The sequence below is a fragment of the Zonotrichia leucophrys genome, chromosome 4 (assembly GCF_028769735.1).
Source record: "Zonotrichia leucophrys gambelii isolate GWCS_2022_RI chromosome 4, RI_Zleu_2.0, whole genome shotgun sequence".
Lineage (NCBI taxonomy): Eukaryota > Metazoa > Chordata > Aves > Passeriformes > Passerellidae > Zonotrichia > Zonotrichia leucophrys.
This window is the reverse complement of record NC_088173.1, coordinates 19166146-19188550: the sequence shown is the minus strand read 5'-3', so window position 1 is coordinate 19188550 and position 22405 is coordinate 19166146. Positions and strand designations below refer to the sequence as shown.

The 22405-nt window shown below is 37.0% G+C and overlaps 1 protein-coding gene across 2 annotated transcripts in view; it reads right to left on the bottom strand.

The window, feature by feature from the left end:
* Positions 1-22405, bottom strand: part of SH3RF1 (SH3 domain containing ring finger 1) — an 83383-nt gene that overhangs the window by 33158 nt on the left and 27820 nt on the right. The window lies entirely within an intron of this gene.

Below are 22405 nucleotides of genomic sequence, written 5' to 3'. Positions count from 1 at the left end.
GAAAAGAGAGAAAAACATAATACTTTAATCCTCATGCACTAATTCACTAAGATTAAACATTAAAAGAAACAAAGCAAGCAAACTGGAAAGCAACCTGACCCCTTGAGATACCACTGGCAGAAGAATGCTGCAAGGAAATACAACACTGGAATAAAAAATTTTCTATAATGCCTTTATGGCTGTTTTCCTGCCTGACTTTCTTATTATCTGCCTCACCTTATTTACTTCATGGACAGGGAATAATAAAAATGAGGACATAAAGGGGGTGTTTTCCAGCTTGATAAACAAATTTCAGTTTATTAAAAATGAAAAATTTCATCCTGGAGCAACTCTTTTATTTAAATTATTTATTTAAAACCACAGCTAATAAGAACTACTGGAAAAGATCTGTTGAAGGTGTGCATCCTTGGGTTTCCTGAACTCGATTCCTCCATAATATCTGAAAACTGTAGATCACTGGTGCTGCTCATGAATGCAGATCAGAAGGATTGCAATTTAGAACTGTCACTCTCCCTTATATACAATGCAGGTATTATTTTTTAATTACTCAGCCTGTATCTACAAATTTTGCAAAAGAGAGCTGTAAAACTCTCCAACTCTAGTATTAGGGCTACTGCCTTCAAAACTCTCTTTTCTGCAATTTAAATACCTGGAGGGGTGCTTACCCCCCTTAATGATGCAAACAGCAGTAACTTGCATTACTAATAGAGTCTTTCCAAAGCAAAGGCAGCCTTTATAATCACATGGAGTACAGTATTTCACATCTTTGATGCAAGCCCATATGGAAAAAGCAAAGTTTAATGAAATTCAAGGTTGCTGATATTATTTGCCACATCTACCCTATGGTATGTCTCTCCTCTCAAATCTTCCACCAGCTCAGATTGTAAACTGGAGTTGCACTTGCAATATCTCAAGAAGTCACACGCAATGCAAGGAAATTCTCAGAAGGGTTTATCATTTTGAGTCTGCCCATTGGGCAGCAGACAGAGTTTTGATAATGTATATCACACTGAACAAAATTTTATCTTTTAATATAATCAATTATTTTTTTGACAGCTTTAACTTTTGTCCATGCATATTAATGTCTCAAATGTATAAATAATATCTTAAAGATTAACTTCTCTAGTAACCTTTTTTCTATGCCAAGCAGTCAAAGGAGAACCACGTGTGTATATACATAGGTACAGAGGAGTATGATTTACATATGAATACAGGAAAATCAAAGTTCATTCTACTGTCTACAGGATGAATATAAAAAATATCATATTAGCAGTATCCAAGCAATTGTTCACAATTGGTGATCTCCAAACTGGAGCAAACAATATTTTTCTTCATGATCACACTTAATTGCATCAGTGCACTATGATGCCACACTCTGTACAAACCCAGACACAGAAAAAGACATTAAGTAGGGAATTTGTGGCCTCAGCCAATATGATAAAAAATATCATATTAGCAGTATCCAAGCAATTGTTCACAATTGGTGATCTCCAAACTGGAGCAAACAATATTTTTCTTCATGATCACACTTAATTGCATCAGTGCACTATGATGCCACACTCTGTACAAACCCAGACACAGAAAAAGACATCAAGTAGGGAATTTGTGGGCCTCAGCCAAGTGAGGGGAAAATTAATAGTCAGAACAGAAGAATTAAAAAATCACATATATATATATGTGTGTGTGTGTGTGTGTGTGTGTATTTCTGGGTTTTATGTTCTCTGCAGAGTACACAGACAGAAGGAAGGAAGCAGTCAGTGTAGATGGAGTATGAACCAGCGCAAAGAGAGAACTTTGGGGGAGAGGAAAAAAAAAGAAACAGACCTCTAAACAAGAGAGGAAACACTGCTTGCTTATCCCTTTCCATCACAATAACAAACAAGCAAGCAAACACACAAACAAAAGGATTAGGAGCCAAGAATCACTTGACAGAAAGCAGGCCCCAAGCAATTATGGCTACTACAGGATACAGAAATCTCTCTTGCACTGGAGGTAATAGTTTCACTTCTCCCAGGAATCTCACCATTGTCCTGGGAGAAAGTTTTCTATGTGCCCACGCTGAGGAAGAGGTTTTAGGTCAGCTTTTTTTAATAAAATACAGTTGGAAAAAAAATCTCTTTAAAAACAAACAAAACAAGCCAGGAGTACCAGTGCAGATCATGTCAAAGCAATCAAACTCATTTGTCGTCATTTAACTGTTAGAACTCCATATTGCATTTATGCAGTTTATCACAAAGGCTCCCACAAACAAATCTGCATACAAAAGTACAAACATCTGTTTATGCTTTATAGGAATTTCCTTTCACAGTGTAAAGGTTGAGTTTGTGCAAAACTTGTTTCCCACATTAAATAGAAATGGTTCTAGTCCATAATTCCAAATAAAACAAAGTTCAACAAAACACACAGTTCCCAGATGGACTCCCAGGGATTGAAGAGAAGTAGTTCAATGACTGAGAGGAGACGTGGATGACTTTCCCTTCTGTCCCAGAGGGAGGATGAAGTGAGAAAGAGCGAGTGCAATGGGGAGGGCAGCTTTCAGGGGTACAGGATCAAGAGCCCTCGAGCACCATCTTCACATTCCTGCTCCTCTGAGCAACCTGGAGCCGTGCTCAGAGCCGGCGCCTTCCGGGCCCTTGTGGTCAGGCAGCTCCAGCCCCCTGTGCCCCTCTGGCTGCTCACCAGCAGAGATGGCCATGAGGACACGCCGAGCCAGAGTTTACATTTCACTCCATGCCTCTCACTTGGCTAAGCATGAAAGAAAGGCTTTGGAAGAAAAACTTTGCAGCCTACCCTTAAGTTTACAGCTGCCACTTTCCCTTGCAGCTCTTGGAGTAAGCAACAACAACAATAACAACAAAACAAAGATAAAAACCATTTTAGGAAGTTAAAATATAAAATTCAGGATTCCACACGACAGGTTCTTAGAATTATTTCCTTAGTCCTTATGCAAAAATATCTGAATTTCTAGACTTACTGATGACAGACAAAGTGTTTAAATTAATTTTTAGCAAAGGCATGGATATACACATATATTTCAGATGCCAGATTCCTTTAAAGAAAATAAGACATGATGAAATCAAAACAAATGGCTTAAAAAGAATATGAAAAAATGCATATGCATTCATATACATGAGGCTCAGGTTTCTCAGTTTTCTTCTCCTAACCCAGACATTTTGTCTTAGAAACCTACAGAATGCACTATTTTGCTCTTTGAATTTATACTTTTGTTTTCAGTCACCTTATTTCGAACTTCACTTTTATTTTTTTAATGGGCAATATGCAACTGTATGTACTTTTCATCAACTTAAGCCAAGAGAACCTTATGCCTGCGAAGAAACACAAGATCTGATTTCCTTTAAAAAAGGAGTTTTGGTGGCAGAAGCCCAAATGTAAATATGCTTACACTGGCACAAAACAGTGCTCAGTTTGTACATACTGCACTTGAAGAACCAACATTAGCTAAAGTGGCAAAAAATAGTAAATCCTCTCTCAAGGAAATGAATGGAGCAGACACGGGCTCAGCCGCATCTCTGTTTCTTGCGAAGCCTCCCAGACACGGCGCTGCTGGCTGTCCCTCTGCCAAGCAAGCAAGGCATTCCCTGTTCCCTGCCTGCAGGACTGGGAAGTGGCCTGGGCTTCCCCATGAGCCAGCTGAATTTACCCAGAATAATTACACTGGTTTCACCTGTCTGAGTTTCTTAGACACTGAGTGTTTTCAAGAGGCCAGGAAGTAGTGCCTTTTATAGGAGTACTGCTTATGTTGATAGTAAGACAAAAACAGTTTTCTGAAACTGGCTACATGCTCTATCAGCTTCCAGAAAAATCCAGCTTGTTCAGATACCTCAGCAGCAGTTTTTAGGCCTACCTTTATTTACAGAAAATCTAAAACCAGGAAGTTGATCCATGTCATGAGGGGTCTTTAACATCCATTATTTGCAACTTTCTTAGAAGGAATGCCAAAAATTGATTTTTCTTCACCTACACTTTTGTTTTCTTTCTGTGCAGTTCCTAAATCAAACCAACAGTCACATTAATGACCAGGACAAGATGTGAAAGTACCACAAAAAAATCTCAAAATTACACAGCAATTGAAAGTATAGTAAGTCTAGTGATACAGAGGTACTTTTTTCAGTCAATTCTTTTTTTGTTTTTTTTCCAAAACCATCAGTATTGTAAGACATAGTTGATTACCTGTGAAAGGTGCTTTTACACAAGGATAACATAATGCAAATGTGTGCAGCCAAAACTTGTTTGCAAGGCAGATTTGGGTAAAGTGAGTTCTTAATATGTACATCCTCCAGTAGGTACAGGCAAACCTGAGATTTCCTCTTCAGACTCATAGTCATTCAAACCTTTTGAAGGACAATATTGCTTCTTTTAATCTTTTGGTGTATTCTATTTCATATTATTGCTTTCTTGATTCAAATATTTCAAATGCATCCTTCCTATTACTTTTTTTAAAGTGTATTTTCACTTTCTTGCCTTCTTTAGCTTTACTAAGCTGTCCAGTCCTGCAAGAACATCCCCTTTCACATCTGTATTTTTTTTATGTCTCTTTCATCTCACTGGCTTCAATAGTAGTTTCAAGTCTTAATTTATAGCCACCTGATCTGTGTGATTCAATTTTCTTTGTTTCAGCCTGCTTTGTTCCTTCTCTGCTTGCATTTAACTTTCCATGCATTTTGAGACATAGAGCATATGAAAATACTTTACCAAAGACCGTCTTAAACTGCCTTTATTAAAAGATGTGTTTTCTCAAGTTGGATTTCTTTCTAAAGGAAGGACACATATTCCCTGTGTTAAAAAACAGGTACATTGCTTTGGCCTGAAAAATTAAATATTTAGTTTTGTAGGACAGAGCAACCTAGAGACGATAACATTTGAAACTAAATCTCCTTTTTTTTTTTGACCTCCAGAACACAAAGTGTTTCCATAATCCAAGAAGAATGTTAAAAGCTGGCTCCCTGCATTTACTTTTGTCATCTAAGGAACAATTCAAACAAGGTCAGTTTGTGCAAAGAAAGGCTGACTTGAGTGTTATTCATCTGTACTCAACGCTGACTTGTTGGCGTAATCAACCTTACGCACTTCTGCCATCAGAACTATCTCAGAAGCCTGCATCAATACAAATGAGTTTTGTTCAGATAAAGTGTCTCTGAGGTCCTGCTATCTGGATGACAAAAAAGTAAGATATTTTTATGTCAGGAGGCTGTATCAAACTGCCAGTATACTGTAATAAACATAAAAACAAACCTTTGGTAACATCTGATATAAATTACTATTGCTGTGCTGAATACAGTAAATGAGGGCTTGGGGTTATAATAGTTCATTACATTAAAGAAGTGAGCAATGTTAATGTTGGTAAGTACATTCATTTCTGCTGGTTTCCTACAATACAGTTGTACTAAATGTAATTTTTCTCTGCACACATAAAGCAAAAGGCCAAACATTTGACTTTAAAAAGTGCAAATTTGTAGTTGTTTTGAAATGCTGTATTCAAATATAGTTACTTGCTATACAGCTTCTGATTTTAATGAAAGTAGAAGTTTAGCATCAAGAGGAAACTAGCTAGCCAGGTTGCCCTGATCAAAGAGATCAGGGTTTGAAACCCAACTGTGTGTAACTTAACCCAAATAACAATCATAATTTTGAAGAAAGATTACTTTAGGAAAAATACCAGGGTACAAAATAAAAAAAAAAAAAAAAAAATCAAGCCAACATATTTATTATACTTTTGCAATCAGTAAAAATTTTAGGATCTTTATAAATGAGGGAACAGGATTACATTTTTACTGTTGTTTAATTAACTGAAGTAAAAAATTATTTAGTAGACTACTAATTTTCAAGGTTTCATCCATCTAACGCAGGTTGACACACCAATCACTCCTAGAGCCCTTTGCCTGACTCTATTCAGGACTTTGCCAGCGAACTTTGCTCTTGGTAACTTGCAGAAGAATTTCACAGCACAGACTCAGAGAAACTTATATTTTGTAGCAGATGGGTAGCTCCTTTATTCATGTAAGCAATTCTTATGTGCTCTTTTAAGGTAAATTTCAATGGTCTACCTAAAGTAGCCATTTTATTAAAGCCCTTTTTGCTTCCTCTGTCTTAACAGCTTTTAGGAGAAAACATTTTGCCTTTTTTTTCTTGTCTGATGTTCAGAAATAAATACAAGGTTGTTTAATGTAAGTATGAGCAACTCTTTCCCACAAAGTTGTTTTGTAATTAAAAGCTGGAATACAGGAGAATGAAAGGAATTTAAAGATGTTGCCTTAAGGCCTAAGCAATCACACTAATAATATGGAAGGTTAGGAAGGGACATTTACAAAGCTTTCCAAAGGCACTTCTCCCAGTTTCTTTCTGTGTCACACCTTTGTAAACACTTTTTTTTTTTCAAATAAAAAGTGTGTTTTCAAATGCTGCCTTTTTTTCTTTGCCTAGTCAAAATGCAAAGTTCTTAGCTACTTCCTTTCCCAAAGTTTATTAAGTAAAGAAAATTCTGAACACTTTTCACTGAATTAAACCTCTAAGTTAATAAAATAAGTAATCAAAATATAAAAGAAAATGGAAGAGAAAATAATTATATCCTGCACACAGCATATCCCCAAATATTTTAACTGTATGCATCTGACATGTTCAAGATTGCTTCTTCCACAAGCAAACAAAATGAATTATGAGAAAACTGCTCTGCACAGGAAAGACTGAGGAGGTAACTTTCAAGATGCAGAAGAGAATGCAGGTCTGTATTGCTGTTGATTTGCATATCAAACAATTCCATTTTGAATCTTTAGAAACCTTTCGATTAATTGTTTACTACAAAAGATTTTTCCTTTGAAAAACCCCAGATCCTTTTAAGAATCTAAACAAAACCTTAAATTGTGCACTGCATAGAGCTAGGATGTTTATATAAAATAGCTTCTTCCAAAAGCAATGATTTGTTTGAAAGATCTGCTCGATAAGCTGTTACACCAACACCACTGCTCAAACTAAAAGTGCCACTATCTTCATTGGCCTTCCCTTGATATGTTCTGACTCAAGGGCATTTGATGTCTCCATCAAACTTCACCTTTCTTGTCCCAGTGCCACCATAGAGCAGCACAGATCTCCTAATCTCTTTTAGCGCATCGAGTTAATATCAGCACAGCAGCGCAGGTTCCCTCAGCACTTGGATTCTCCCAGCAGTGTAACTTCCAGTGTGTTCTCTTTGCAGGTAATATCACCCATGGCTTCTAAGACAAGAACACTGCATACTGCAAGAATAAGGAAAGAGAAAGACATCCATCCCTCTTGGCAAGGATACATCTAACCTCCGAGACTGGATAGATGGACTTACTAGTCCTACTCTGAAGTGCTGCTAACTTCTGTACATCCCTGAAGCAGTCTCAGTGTGGATGTTAGAATATATCTAATGTTCCCCAGTTATATCCAATTTCTGATTATTAAAGCCCCATAAATATCCCAAGTTAGAAAGGCATTAACACCAACTGCTTTGATAGTTTTGTTGTTCCAAATTCCTCTACCCCTATAAAACAGCAGAAAATTACCTCCCAGTTATTAATTTCATCTTTTTGGAGAACAGTTTGGAAAAAGAAAAATAGGTGCAGCTGATTACTAATCCACTTTATTATTTTCTAGCTGTAGACACTTTGAAAAAAGTGTCTTTATAATGGTAAGACAAACTTTTTTTTGGTGGGGGGAGAAAAGAAGTAAGTGAAGCGGAAAACTGCAGCAAGAAAAGAAGCAAACAAATTTAAAAATATCAGAATAAAGTCTATGATGGTCAGGAGCCTGACAAAGATCTAGCAAAAGACTTTGAAATAGTATGTCTCGAGTACTTTTCTAAGATAAATATATCCCTGAAGCTCAGAGTACAGAACTATTTGCCTGTACAAAATATCTAATTACAAGATAGTACTTTTGTGTTTACCAAGAAGCCTCATTTTGCATAGTTATCTAGTAAATGCCTTTCACAACTACTCACTCCCATCCAAAATCTGTTGCAGGAAAAGTGACAATTTTCTGGTGTGAATAGTTTCTTAAATATAACTTGCCTTTTTTTGCTTATTATATGAACTTAAAATCACAAAACAAGAGAAAAGAAAACCTTCTGACCACTACCAAAATACAGACCACATCTCAGTGTTAAACTCTTTCCCTAAATTCCTTCTTACACGGCTAATACATAGCCCTTCCTTTCATTCATTTTAGTTTCCACATAATCTGGAAATTACACATCTTTGGCATTCTTTTGCTGCTGCCTAAATTAATACTTATCCTTCTAATACAGTGATTTAGAATTTACTTTCACTGTCAAAAGCCATAAATGCAATTGCCTAAACAGTGAAATCATTAATTCCCAAGCAAGATGTGTGCCATTCTGAGCTCCAAGTCCAGAACACAGAGAAATTTTCATGTAAACTCAGAATGCTTTTCTTTCCTTTTGGCTTAATGGGAGGCAGCTAGAGAAGCCACAGACCTTCATATGCCCTTCCACAAATAAAGCATCAGTAACTGCAACTGTTATAATTCAAATCTGCCCTACTAACTGAACAGCCATCTAACCTTATAACAGCTTCTATCAGTCACCAGAAAAGGGGAAAAAATCACCTTAACATCCAGAAAACATGTTTCTGTAATCTACACAGTCAGTAGGGCAGACATACCATACATGACAGCTGTTGTGATTTCTGTATCATATGCAGTAGTTAAAGGGATACAGTCAACAAAATCTCAGAGAAAGCAATCATCTTGCAATGCTTAGAAACATCTCCATTTGGTTTAACAACTTTCTTTTTTTAATATATGAACACAAAATCTCACCACATTAGAAGAAATAAAAGGGAATCTACATAAAGCTACAGGGCACTGCTAACACCTAGGAAAGATTCCATGATTAATGCCATACTACCAGGCTGTACTATGATGGAGTAGTGGGAGCAAATTGAGCCATGTCATCTGCCAGTCTTTGCACGGCTAATCAGGATACATTAGCTTCTTTCCTTTTTTGCATTATACAGAAGCCATAAATACTGGAAAAGTAGATGCATTTTACCAACCACATATCAAATTCTCTCACAAACTGGACTTTACAGCAGCGCTTTACAAAACACATTCTGCTTGCTTACTTTACAAGAAAAAACGCCATTAATCTACTCAGTGTAGAAGATTGGAACACTCAGTTTCTCAACAGATCCCTGGGACACAGGAGGCCCTTGTCCCTGTTTCAGGAAGCTGATATTTTAACACAAGCTTCAGAAGTTCCAGAAGGTTTACCAACAATATAAAAATTTAAGAGTAATGCTCTATACCGTTCTAAAGGTATTTACAGTTTGAAAACTAACATAAAGAAGCTTCCCTCAATGTGATGTGCAAATGAATAGGTTTGCCTCTTGCACCAAGAAAAGGTGAGGGAATTCCAGATGAGAAGACAGACTGAAAAAAAAATTCTGAGAAGAATAAATGAGAAATGAGATTGCTAAAAGCAAAATCTTACTGAGCTTTGAAGGTGAGGAGTTAGAACATGATACAGGAGGAGCAAAGCGGGCAAATGACTCTGAATAAGTGACTTGGTGAGATTATTCTTGGTGAGATCAGCATGAAGAAATGTTCCTTTAATCTCTTAAATACTTTGCTGCCAAAACTTGGGCAATGGGAAAACACGGAGCTGCAAATTAAGAGGTTGCTGCATTTTTTGATGAAAACCTATCAAGGTTGACAGGCCTGAGTTTTCATCTGAGCATTTGCTTTCCACTACGATCAAGTGTGAATTTGTTCCTCACCAAAACAGTAAAAGCTCTAAAATTACAAAGGCACTGTTAATGATATTTAAAATGAGAGTAACCACAGGCATCTCTTCTGTCTGATTTTACAGTCCTAGAGATAGCATCTGAAATTCCATTACTTTCTGAGAGTGTTTCTAGGTTTATTTACCATCACTTTAACTATTTTGTAAATGCTCAGGTGCTTGTTCAACCTTTTGAATGAACCCAACATCACCACCACACATCCTTCTCAGGCATTCCCTGCAAACTTTTGTTGCCAGAAACTGGAGGGACTTTGCTAAGCTTGGTTTAGGACTGGTATCATGTCCTCTTTCTCTTAAAAGCCCCTCACTCTCTTGAAATTCATTTGGAATCAATTTGATTCTTTTAATATCCTGACTTCAAACAGCTTCTTGCCCATTGCAGAAAAGAAAAGGTGCTAATCTCAGCTGTCACTGTAGCACACACAAATATACATTCATTGCATGCACAGAATAAATAAACTATTTGCAATTTATTCTTACTCGTCTTTTAAATTTTTCATGCTTCAAAGCAAAAGATTTTTTTTACTTGAAGCAGCTGGTCAGCATTTTGAAAAGGCAACTAATCCTAGCTGAAATGATGCATCTTTTTTAAGATAAAGTTCTTGTATGCTCTTTATTGTAACAAAAGAGCCAGAAGAATGCTACATTAACATTTATCTCTTGCGCAGTGACAAGCTGGAGTTTGCACTTCCTGGTTATTTCATCCAGTCCATAGAAGCCTTCTGCTCAGTTTAGTATAGTCAAACAGGCTTGAACACATAGTGTCTATAACAAAGGACTATGCTTCACATTTCATACTGTTCAAATGGATCTCTTTTAGCATAAAAGCATTACTGTAAAAACCCAAACCAATCTGCATGTCTTGAGTTATGAGGTCTGAATTGGTACATTGCATCACCATCCTCCCATCTCCTGTCACTGTCACTGTCACTGTACAAGCCCTCCCTGAGTTGTGTTTTTTTTAATTCTGTACCTTCATGCTCAGTGTTGCTCAAATCCTTCAGCATCCTTCATCCTCACTTGCACCTTCCCCAGGCTTCCTTTCTGCAGGGGAGGTCAGTGAGGAGCTCTGCACGCAGCTCCCCAAGCCCTTTCTGCAAGCCTGTCCCAGTGCCCCTGCTCTCCCTGTCCCTGGAGATGAACTTGCTCTGCTCTGTCAGTAGTGCAGGGAGCCATATTCCATGTGTTTATCTTAATTAACCCCTTATTCCATTAAAAGTTGCCACTGGTTTTACATGGAAGCTAGTAATGAAGCAGGACAGTGAACTCCAGCACATCCTGGCCAGGTTTTCCCCCAGGCTGCTCTAGCCCAGACTGTCCTTCACTGTACAGGAGTGCCTAATTCTTACAAAAACTACCAGCTCAAATGAAGCAAAATCTCTCAGTACTCTAACTCCACCATCAGAGGCAGGGAGAGCTGCATAAGCAATACACAAAGTATAACTAAATAATTCAGGGTAGACAGATAAAGATTTTCCATTTAGCTTTTCAATGCAATTGTTTCTCCAAAACATTTGTTGTGGATTTAAGCATGAGAGGTGAGGAAGGGTTAGAAATGCTAGGCAACAGGAGGCTTACATTGCAAGGATAAGATGTTCACCTCTCAGTCTTTTACTGCAGAAAAAGTTACCAGAACTTGGACCCAAGGAGGTCACAGTCTGATTTTACTTACACCAGTTCTGCTCCTCTAGTCCATTTACACTGTTACCATTTTATTAATGGCCAGTTACAATAAACAGAACACAATGCACTGTGACATAGAAACTAGAAACTGCTAAACTACTTAAATGAAGGAAGTTCCAGCAACTGTATCTGCATGCACTGTGGAGGAGGAAATTTGACACTAACAGGTTGATCATTACTATGCAGTCATAACACAAATTAAACCTCTATGTTTCCATATGATTCCATCAGGAAATCTTCTACCATCTTTTTTTCATATTTGTTAGACACTGCCTATAAATTGCAACCTTTGAGTCTTACACACATAAAGTTGCTTCTTGCAGGTAGTCCTCTACTGTTGGGAATTTAGCTGCTAGAGAATGGAAAATTACAAAGCTGTGGCTAATTCCAAGTCCGGCACCTGCTAGATAGCGTGTCCTTGGGCCTAGCTGTGGTAGGATAACAAACAGTGAAAGAGACATGAGAAAAGAGAGATGTAACCCCTAAGGAATGAGGAAGAGTTCATGGCATAGTTTAACCAATAGATTGCTTGGCTTACAGAATATTCATAAGCTTATTGCTCGCTGTATAAGTGTCTGATGCTCTCTTCAATAAACGGAATTTGCTTATCACTCATATTGAGTGTCTGAGTCTCCCCTCACCGACAAATGGCTCATCCCCGCAAAGGCCTCTTTCTGCGACACTCTACTTCAAAATATACATCCGTTCTACTTCAAGCAACAATTTATTAGCAATTCTACTCTATTTTCATATGCATTTTACTAAAAGCCTTTAACTTCTTCAAATGTTATGAGAATTTCGTAGTCACTTTGTAAACCAACATCTGAAGTATCTCCTGGACTTACCCCACAATTCATGAGTCTCTGTATCTATAAAAAACAAATTTATACAAGAGTTGGGCTTTTTTACTCTCAAATATTTGAAAAAGGAAAGTAATTTTTTTCCATTTTTCTATGATACAATCACAAAGGAAACAATCCATTATTTCATCTAGTTGAAGAAAAATTTTACTATTTTACTTCCACAGTAAAGGTTTATATTTATACCATGAACTGTTTCGGATCTGCTTATAGTTTTCATTTGTGTTCATGCCATAAATGAAAACTTTTGTTTCCATATAATGATTTTAATCAAATAGCTATATGAATGAAAATATTTAGTAAGTAGCATATTCTGGTACACTTTTCTCTTTTACCATTTTGGAGCGGCCTTAACATGATGTGTATGAACTACACTCCTTTTTTGATGAAATTAAAATGGAAGGTGTTCTCCAACAGTGGTCTACTCATCCAAACATTCCCTGGAAACAGAGTAGAATTCATTCAAAGTATTACCTCTGAAGAAATACAGTCTATGGCCACTAGGTCCTCAGCATCCACTGTTTTCTTCTATGGGTCCATTCCCACTACAGATTACTTGTAATATAGATCCAGCCAAAGCTTTCCGAGCCTAAAGACGTTTTTAGTCCTTTGGTTGTAAAACGTGATACATGCCATGATCTCAATGTTTTCTTTGAAATACTTAAAGCAGTTCTTACTCCAGCCAGGTTAATCTCATTAAAAGTTTATTCCATGGAAGTTAATTTCATTATATTCTTCCTCTACAAGGGCTTCCTGTCTTTGAGACTCCACAGCAAGCAAATTAATAACCATCTACTTACATTAACAGGGATTGCACAGAATAATTATGTTCCATAAATAAATACTCAAGAACAGCTTACAAGAAGTACAACTTTCTCATTTAAATAAAAAGTATTTTAATTAAGCAAGTGCAACCATAATGCATTATTATGGGAAAGCACTGCTCTGGAGCCAAGAGTTAAGAATCAGATAGGATAATGAAAGGCTGACAGCTCTTTAATTCTCTCTCTTAACTATTCATGCTACTCAACTGGTTGTGATGTATTAGGAAAGCAGAATTCAGTCATTCTGCTTCATAGTTCTCAGACTCCACTAAGGCCTGATGGAAAGACAACTCCTGGAGCAGGACTCTGAAAATAAAGCAAAACTCCACCTCTTTTTGTCACCATGGTAGGACAGCCTGCACCTCAAGGCCCACTGCTAATGGAGTTGGTTTTGTCCAGCTCTTGTATGAGACTGTAGCTTATTTATACAGAATCAAACAGATCAACTTCTCTTAAAAGAAGCACAAATACACAGAAAAAGCTCTACACAACAACATAAACACAGCCCTCAGCCTTGTAACTGTTCCACTCAGCACGTTTATGTGAATTGGTGCTGACACAGAAATACAGACCTCAATAAGGCCCTGAAATATTTATTCCTGTAGGTACAAAACCTGCATATGGTGAAACAATACTTATATTAGGTATTGGTACATGCTGTCATTACATGCTTCCAGTGATCCTGCAAGGTAAATATTCTTCAGCCACTGACTTCAGCTCAAAGTGAAACAAATTGTCTTATAAGCAAAACCCCCCTCCATGTTTCTCCTAACTAACCTTCCTGTCAGGTTTTCTTTACATTTTTGGGGAACACCAAGAAAAGTCCCTTCTGGCACATATCAAGTTACTTTCTTGAAAAATGTCCTCATTTTTGTTAGACATGAACACAATCATCTCGCAGTACAAACAAAATTCTACCCTTCAGAAAAAATTGGTGACACCATGGTGCTCCCAAGTATTCTGCTGTGTACATGCACACACTTCTGCAAACCTCATTTATCATCCACACATCAGACAAAATACATGCAAATTTATTATATTGCCTAAAGGAAATAAAACACATTATCTCATTATTCAGGTGTTCAAATTTAATTTCCTTTCAGTTTTTAAGTCTACATTAGCAGCTTACATTTAGTTTAAACTTGCAGATAAACAGTAAATAATTAGCTTTTCATAAAAATGGCAAGAGAGTATCTCCTGTGCTCCTTGCATCACACTGTTTTAGCAGTTTTCAAATTTTCAGTCTGGGAGTGATTAATACATCTTCCTATTTGTTTTTGCAGAGCTATACTGCTCAAGAATTTGGCAACATAAGGTTTGACTCCTGGGTGCTCCAATTAAATCATTTAGATGTTATGAAATGTCAGACATGGCCTCTCCTCTCCCTTCCTTAAAACAAAACAAAACAAAACCAACCAACCAACCAAAAAAAGACATTTCTGGAATGTACTTACATTGCTTGGTGCAAGTAAACAAAGCACTGTATTAAATTGCCCTTGCAAATACACTGCTAAATAGTTACAAGTAAAAGCTTCTCCAGATTTGTAAAAGGTAGTACAGCTTGGTTTCCTAAATTTCCTTTACTTATATCTCTAACATTGTCCCTAAAATTACCCATACTCAAATGTTCTATTAAATTCAACGTGAGTCTTTGAACACTGTACAGAGGAGTTTAGCATAAAAACATATCCAAAAGAACAGCATTTTAGAAATCAGTGTTGTCATCATTACGAATCAGGATGTATTTGCAAAGCATGTAATTGATTTTCTTTTAAAATATTAAAGACAACAATGAAAAAGCCCCACAAACTTTGGAATCGTGTTCTCAATGGCAACACTTATTGTTAACATCTGCTCTAAACATGAGCTAGAATATAAATCTTAACAACGTGGATGAAAATTCCAAGATCCGATATGACTTTACTGAAAAAACCCTGATTTGTATGAAATGCTCCATGTCTCTTATGGAGCCAAAGGCAATTTTTAGCTTGGTTACATCTGAATAGGAATCCCTGCGGTCTTGGCCAGCTCCACTCCTCTCTCTATCAAGCTGCATTAAAACAAGCAGGAACAAAAAAAGGCAGAGTGCCACATTAGTGCCATCCTCTGCCTGGCTCTCTGTGGCTGCTGGCTGCTCACTGAGCACATGGATAATCTGACACTAGCTCCAAGAGTCCCTGCTCCAGATGGCTGCTGGGGGACATGGGAGTGATATGGGACACTGGCAAACCCCAAACACTATGGGGCCAGTTAACACACAGGACATGAAGAGGCATCACAGGTCACTCCAGTACTGGTACAGGCCTAAATCTTAATCTAATGAAAGTCAGTAACCTCCTTAAAAAGGAGACTGAAAGCTGAAATGCCTTTCAAGAAAGTTACGTGTGCATGAATTGGAGAAATAAGGTAGGTGGTCTTCTACTCCTCCCCAGCCAAAGGAACAAAGGAACAGGATCAGGTTTTTCCTTTGCTTGGGTTCAGTGGTTTGACTGCTGCAGTTTATCACTAGCTAATATTCAACATGTTGAACAAAGACCAATCAGCCAGTAAAGGGAAAATTGCTAGAAAGCAAACATACAGACGGTACCAAACTAACAATTACAGTATAACCACAGCCTCAGCAACACACAAACTGAGTTATGGGATTCACCTGGTCTTTCTAGGGAAGAAATTTCTCTGCCTGTGTTTCCAGATGAGCCCATACAGACCAATCACTTCATTTACTGACAAATGTCCAGTATCTTATATTCTCTTTGTTAAATAAAATTATCTGCCTTGATAGGGAGTTACAAATCTGGATTTCTAATGAAAGAGCACCGAGCTGAGAGGACAGTAACAGGCAGACACAGCTGTGTAAGACAGCCATCAAAATCCAGACTGCAGCTACCCTGCAGCTCCTTGAGCAATGACTGCTCCACTTCCCTACAAAGGGGAAACCACACATATCCTATCCTATCCTATCCTATCCTATCCTATCCTATCCTATCCTATCCTATCCTATCCTATCCTATCCTATGAAAGCAAGTCTCAGTTTGTCAAACGTGTTACAGGGTGACCACTCAACACTTGCAGATCAGAAAAACTAGGAGCAACTCATTATTTAGCTGGCTCTTAGTAAGGACCAGGACTACCCACACACTCACAAGTAACAGCTCACCTTAACAGCTTCTGGTACAAATGACAACATTTTGACTTTAGCTTGGTTTGTATTCACAAGCTGTAGCTAAAGGCTTCAAATTTGTCACTCATTCACCTGAAACAATTTACTGCTCCTTCTGAACTGTTACCTTCAATTACATCAGTGTGGCTTCACAGTCAGTGAAGCAGGCTGGCATCCTAAAAACACCAGACAGGCTGTAATGGTTTCTGAAACATCGTGTCGTAGCACACCAATGAAATTCAAGAACAAACACAGAAATACAGTACTTGAAATCTTACCTATAGGACATACTAAAGTCTTCTACAAAATGGACTGTTTCCTGCACTCAAAATGCCCCTCTAGAGAAAGGTCTCACATCAAAAACAGGAAGGCAAAAGATCCCAGTCTAGTTTCTCTTTGAAGAGATGATAATCTATTGGTTCATCCATGAGACAAATTTCAGATTTTCCAGAAATTAAGCTGGTGTTTTGGAACACAGAATGTCCCAAACTACTTGTTTTACATAACCATAGAGAGATTTTTCTATCATTACATCACTCCCAAAAGTTCATTTTAACAATACTTCATTAACAAAGGTTCAACTAAAAGGCCTCCTAGAAGTTAGCTTTTTTTCTCCTTAGATGAGATTTTGATACCCAATTTAGCCGAGTAAGTAAGAACTCAAAGTTGAAATATTAAGCCTTTTTTACTGTATATTATTAAATTAATTTTAAAAATTAAATTATGCTAATATATAGAATGCTAATATAGTTTCTCAGCTTTAGTCCTCAGAGATTATATCAGCAAAATATAGAGTCAAAAGAAAAATTAGTCAGAACAAATTTCAATATATTGGGACTGTATAAAATAAAACATGACATGTATCTACCTCTACAGAGACACTTTGCCTTGGGGGCTTTCGTTGGGTTTTGATATAGTTATGCATACACCAAGCTCATAATATAAAAAATTGGCTTGAAAATCTGAATGTAGTAACAGAGCAATGAAATTTCACCTTTTAACATCAGCAGTTGAAGAAATCTGCACTTTTCCAAGAGTTTTAGACCTCCAAAAATTATTTCAAGCAACAAGATTCTTTTTACATGGTTGTTTGGTGCTTAGTAGATAAAAAATTATATATATCTCTAACTCTGTTTAAATACTATCACTGTGACTGCAAGGACTTTTGCTCTCCTCTTCACATCTTTGCTACAACTGGTCACCCCTGGAATAGTTAAATACTTTACAAGTTAAGAGTTTTATGCTTCTCCTGTCTTCAATTTTATCTTCTGCTCTCCATAAACTTCAACCTGCTCACTTCCAGTCTTTGAGAAAGAACAACTTGTCTTTATACTCCATTCTGATAAAGGGTTCAAAAAATGCAGTATTATTTTAAAAACCACAAAAACTAAACAAAGCCCTATTAAACTTCTAAAGGTGTTCATTCAGCCCTCTGCCTTTTAAAGATATAAACTAACTTTTTTTTTTTTTCTTACATTTACCAAACAAATAAAGTGGTGTTTTGGATTTGGGTGTAGGGGTTTTTTCTTTTGTTTTTGCCTTTTTTTTTTTACTATATCCAGCAATTAGTTTATTCCAGCAAAGACAATAGTTCTGTATCAATAATACTCCAAATATTTGCTGTTCCCTACTGCTTTGCATTTATTACTACTTACAAATATTGTTTATTTAAATCCCTTGGAACCTTGGTTGTTTCCAGGTACACAGGTAGATCAAGCCAAATGGAGTGGGGAAAGGCTTTGAATAATCTGTCTGAGACCAGAAGAGGCTTCCATAGCAGAACTCCATACCCAGACCAACTGTGCAGCAATCCATCTCCTCAGAGTTCAGCAATTGCTCTGACAAAGTAACAGATAACAACCTGCTCAACTAGTCCCTTCCAGAAGCATCAAAGGCTCAGTTTTGTTGTGTTTCATCCAAAGGTGAAGTGATGCCACAGAGCCACAGAAAACTGCACTATGAACAGAGAAAGCTTTATGCCAAAAAGCCCTTGAATTTATTTTATTAAAATATTTACAAAATAAGGAACTTAATCCAGAACTTGAAGCAATGAAGGATGGAAAAGGTAGTAGGAAAAATGAGAAAGTGACAATAGGAAAGGCATGCTCTGGGCAAGTTAGGAGATCCCTCCATAGGGTTAATACACTGGTTTTATATTTAAGAGAAAGGGTATTGCTAAGACACATTTCCACAAAAATTAGGATTTAAATCTAAAGAAAACTTCTCTGACTAGCTTCAGTAAGTGTTAGTATTTTGTCTTGGTTTCAGACTGAAAAATCATGCAAATATTTAATAATTTGCATTAACTGGACTGATAAGAACCCCAATTTCTGACAGCCAAGTAAGTGGCTCAACAAGTGTCATCCCACAGATCATCTCAGTATCTTCCCCCACCCACACACATATTCCCTTTTTACCAAAGGGATAAAAAACCCAACAGAAATCTGTAAGATATCATGCTTAACTTCATCTGTTCAGGCAACAGGGGGAAACTAATAATTCAAAAAAAGCCCACTCTTTTGAGACAGAGAAAATGCATATAACACACGGATTGTATTTTACCTATTGGTATCATTCTGGGATCTGAAGAAGAAAAGCATTTTAGTTGAACAACAAAGCAACCCCTCCAGCAATACAGAAAAGCTGGTCGCATCACCTCATTACTGGAACCAACTTACATTTAGAAACAGGGCAGTTCTACTGTCTCTCCCTTTCAAATAGAATTTAGATTAAAAGCCAGTAACATTACATACTCAAGTCCTCCAAGTTATTAAATTTAGAAAATGCTTGCAGAACTTCACATAATCCCCTTATCATAACACAGTCTCTATTATGATCACTGATCACTTTATATGACAATTGTTTTAACTTTCTTGAGAGGAGACTGCATGACATTGTTTTCTTATCATTAATCAGCAATCATAAATCTCCATGTCTTACTCATTTGACTAACTCAGCATACTCAATTTTCAGTTTCCCTTACTAAAGTTTTAATTAAATTAAACAAAATTAAGTTAATCTTAAATATTCAAAATTGCTTCAATGAGATGACAGAGTGGTGTAACTTCCATTTTGCAGAGAGAGACAAAAAGTTAACAACCTAAAGTCCTCCTTCCCTCTAGCAGAGACTAGCTTTGCTCCTTTCTCTCTAGCTTTGCTTTCCAGAGTACAGAACACTCAGTTTTGTACTTCAGATTTTCATGCAAGAGGTACCAGTGATGACAAGCATCAACATGGTAAAACACACAAACAAAAATGGACTTTTCCATAACAGAAACTCCTGTAGACTTATGAATGGATAACATGCTATGATTTAATATTAAAACATCTAAGAAATCTGGAGAAAAGAAAGACATCATGCAACCACTAATTCAGATAGAACACCTGGAGTACTCAGCTAGCCAAGAGGCCAAATGATGCTATATCTGTATGTAAACAAGAGGAACACTTCCTTTCCTCACTCACAAGAAAACTCTCAACACTCACAAGAAAAACAGATGAGGAAAGCAAATCTATCAAGAATTCTTGAGACAGTATATTGATGGGATCACAAAAAGTTGCATTGCCATATCAAGCTTTGCACTGTGGTTGTAAAATGTGAGATTTAAACTCAATATTCTTTTAAAACAGAAAGAGATGAAAGTTTTGGCTTTTGCAGGAAAAAAACCAAACTGTTCCTTCCTTGCATTTTTGGTTCACAGTGCCTTTCTGGCCCTGCCTACCTGAGTGGATCAGCTAAATTACACTTAAATACCTTGGAGAAGGAGAAAAGAAGGCTTACAAGCAATTTTAGGAATAAAACAAACACAAATTTTTAGAACAAAGCATCATTTCTATCCCATGGGCACATATCGAATGTCCCTTGCTTTAAGACCTACAACATCTGTTCTCCTCTTAGACTTTTATTTTGAGTTAGCTAGAGATAATCTCATATAAATACATCTGGCCCCAGAGAAACCAGCTGCAATATGTAAATTTTACTGAATGGAAAACATTTGGGGTATTATTTTCTAGCTGCCCCTTCCCAGACATCTCACTGATTCCTTCCTCAAGATGGACTGAGCTGCACTTCCTCATGTGAGTAACTGAGACTTGATTCAAACACTGTGACCAGGCATGCACACATCATTGGACTCTCAATGGCAAAAACTCAGGCACAAACTAAACTTTAAAACTGAAGCACTAAGACTTAAAGCCTTCAATTGTGGACCCTTCCTAGTTGTCAAAAAGAATAATTGATAGAAAAAGTGAATGTGCACATCTCTCCTGTCATCCTCCAAATCCTACTTGAAAGCAAATATTATTGAAAAACTATGTTCCACAAATGTATTTTCCAGTGTTGAATAATCAACAAACTCCAGAAAACTACTGCAGTAACATTAGAAAAAAACTCTCCAAACTTAAATGCATCATTTAAATTCATTGTGCCCAATACTTTCTCATTCCGACAGAGCATTTTGAAGCCTGACTCATAGTTTGGATTGCAGTAAGTGAGGCAGGCAAATGGAAATGGAAAAGCTAATGCCCATCAGCCCAGCTATTTTCTATATACCATTTTTGTATTAGCATTTCAAAGGATCTATGAATTAGAAATCAGCTGTCTCCAGATGTGCAGTGGGACTCCAGTTACTCCAAAAAAACCTCATGTATTATGTCAGGAAATCCAAGAAAAAGTAATCAGTACTTCCAAATTATTTAACACACTGTTAATGACTATGTTATTATAGCTTGCAAAATGCTTTTTAAAATCTCAAGTGATGATTTTACAATGCTCACAAACATACTTCTGGCAATGCACACAGACTCCTCTTAGGAACTGCTCATTAGATTGGTAGTCAGCATCCCTTCTACAGCAGATTTTGTGCATGTTATCACACCCGTAACAACATAAAAATTAATCTCTTATTCTTCAGTTTCCCAAAACCAATCAGTAATGAAAAGTTACAGTTTAGCTAGCCAGTGTTACCAGAAGTCAGGCAGAATATTCTCCTTTGGGTGAATGAGTGCTAATACCCATTCATATTTTGGCACAAGTTTGTTCACTAGCAGCTTTATATTAAAGCAGAACAGCAGCTTTCTGCAATAACGACCTACTGTGTTATTTTAATATGAAATGTGTTTTGGACACTGAAGAAAGAAAAAAAAAGGGAATATTAAAACATATGACAATTTTTCCTTATGATGCCTCAAAACATGTAGTTGAATGCATTAGATATACAAACATATGCAGTCAAAGTAAAACTAATTTCCTTGGGAATAGCTTTCTATTTTGCAGATGCATTGAAGACTTGAAGTCTCAGAAGGAGGTACTTTGGAGAATGCTGAAGGTTAAATTTTGTTTTGTTTTCTCTGAATATTTGTTGCAGGGAATACAGGCTCTTGAGAAAAAATATGCTTTTCTGTTGGCCCTCATTTTTCCCAGCAGACAATAGCTGCTACTGTCCAGCGTTTAAATGACCTTTGCCCTGCCCTCCTACTTTGTTTCCCTTAGGAATGTCATTCATCCTTTTGTAACACTTTGAAACTCATTATTGCCTTACTTTTTCCTGCCACTTTTGTTCTGGTCTTTAAAAGAGAACATATACACTGTTTCAATCTAAGGGGGAAAAGAATTGAAAAGGAAATCATTAGTACTTGGGAGAATGTCCAGAGACAAATATTCATGTGGTACTTCAGTGTAATCTGAGTTTTAACCCATAAATTTACTAAAAGTAGTTAGTGTAGACATAATTAATTATCACATTAAATACAAAATTTAAGGATACTTCTATTTTTCCTCATTATCTATTCCCTCTCATTGCTCCCATATCTTCATCAACATTTCATTATGCATTTGTAAGGGAAAAGAGGCTGCACCCCCACCCATCTCAAACCAGTCTTTATGTGATCTTCGTATACTCACACCTTTCCTTAGAAAACCTGAATTTGTTTAGGAGAGGCACAATCCTTATCTACACTAATAGTTTCCACAACATATTCTCACTGTTTCTATTGCTTCTTCTGATACACAGACACAGAGGAACAAAGGCAGACCTCCTGCTTTTGTAACACACCTGTGCAGCTGAATATCAGA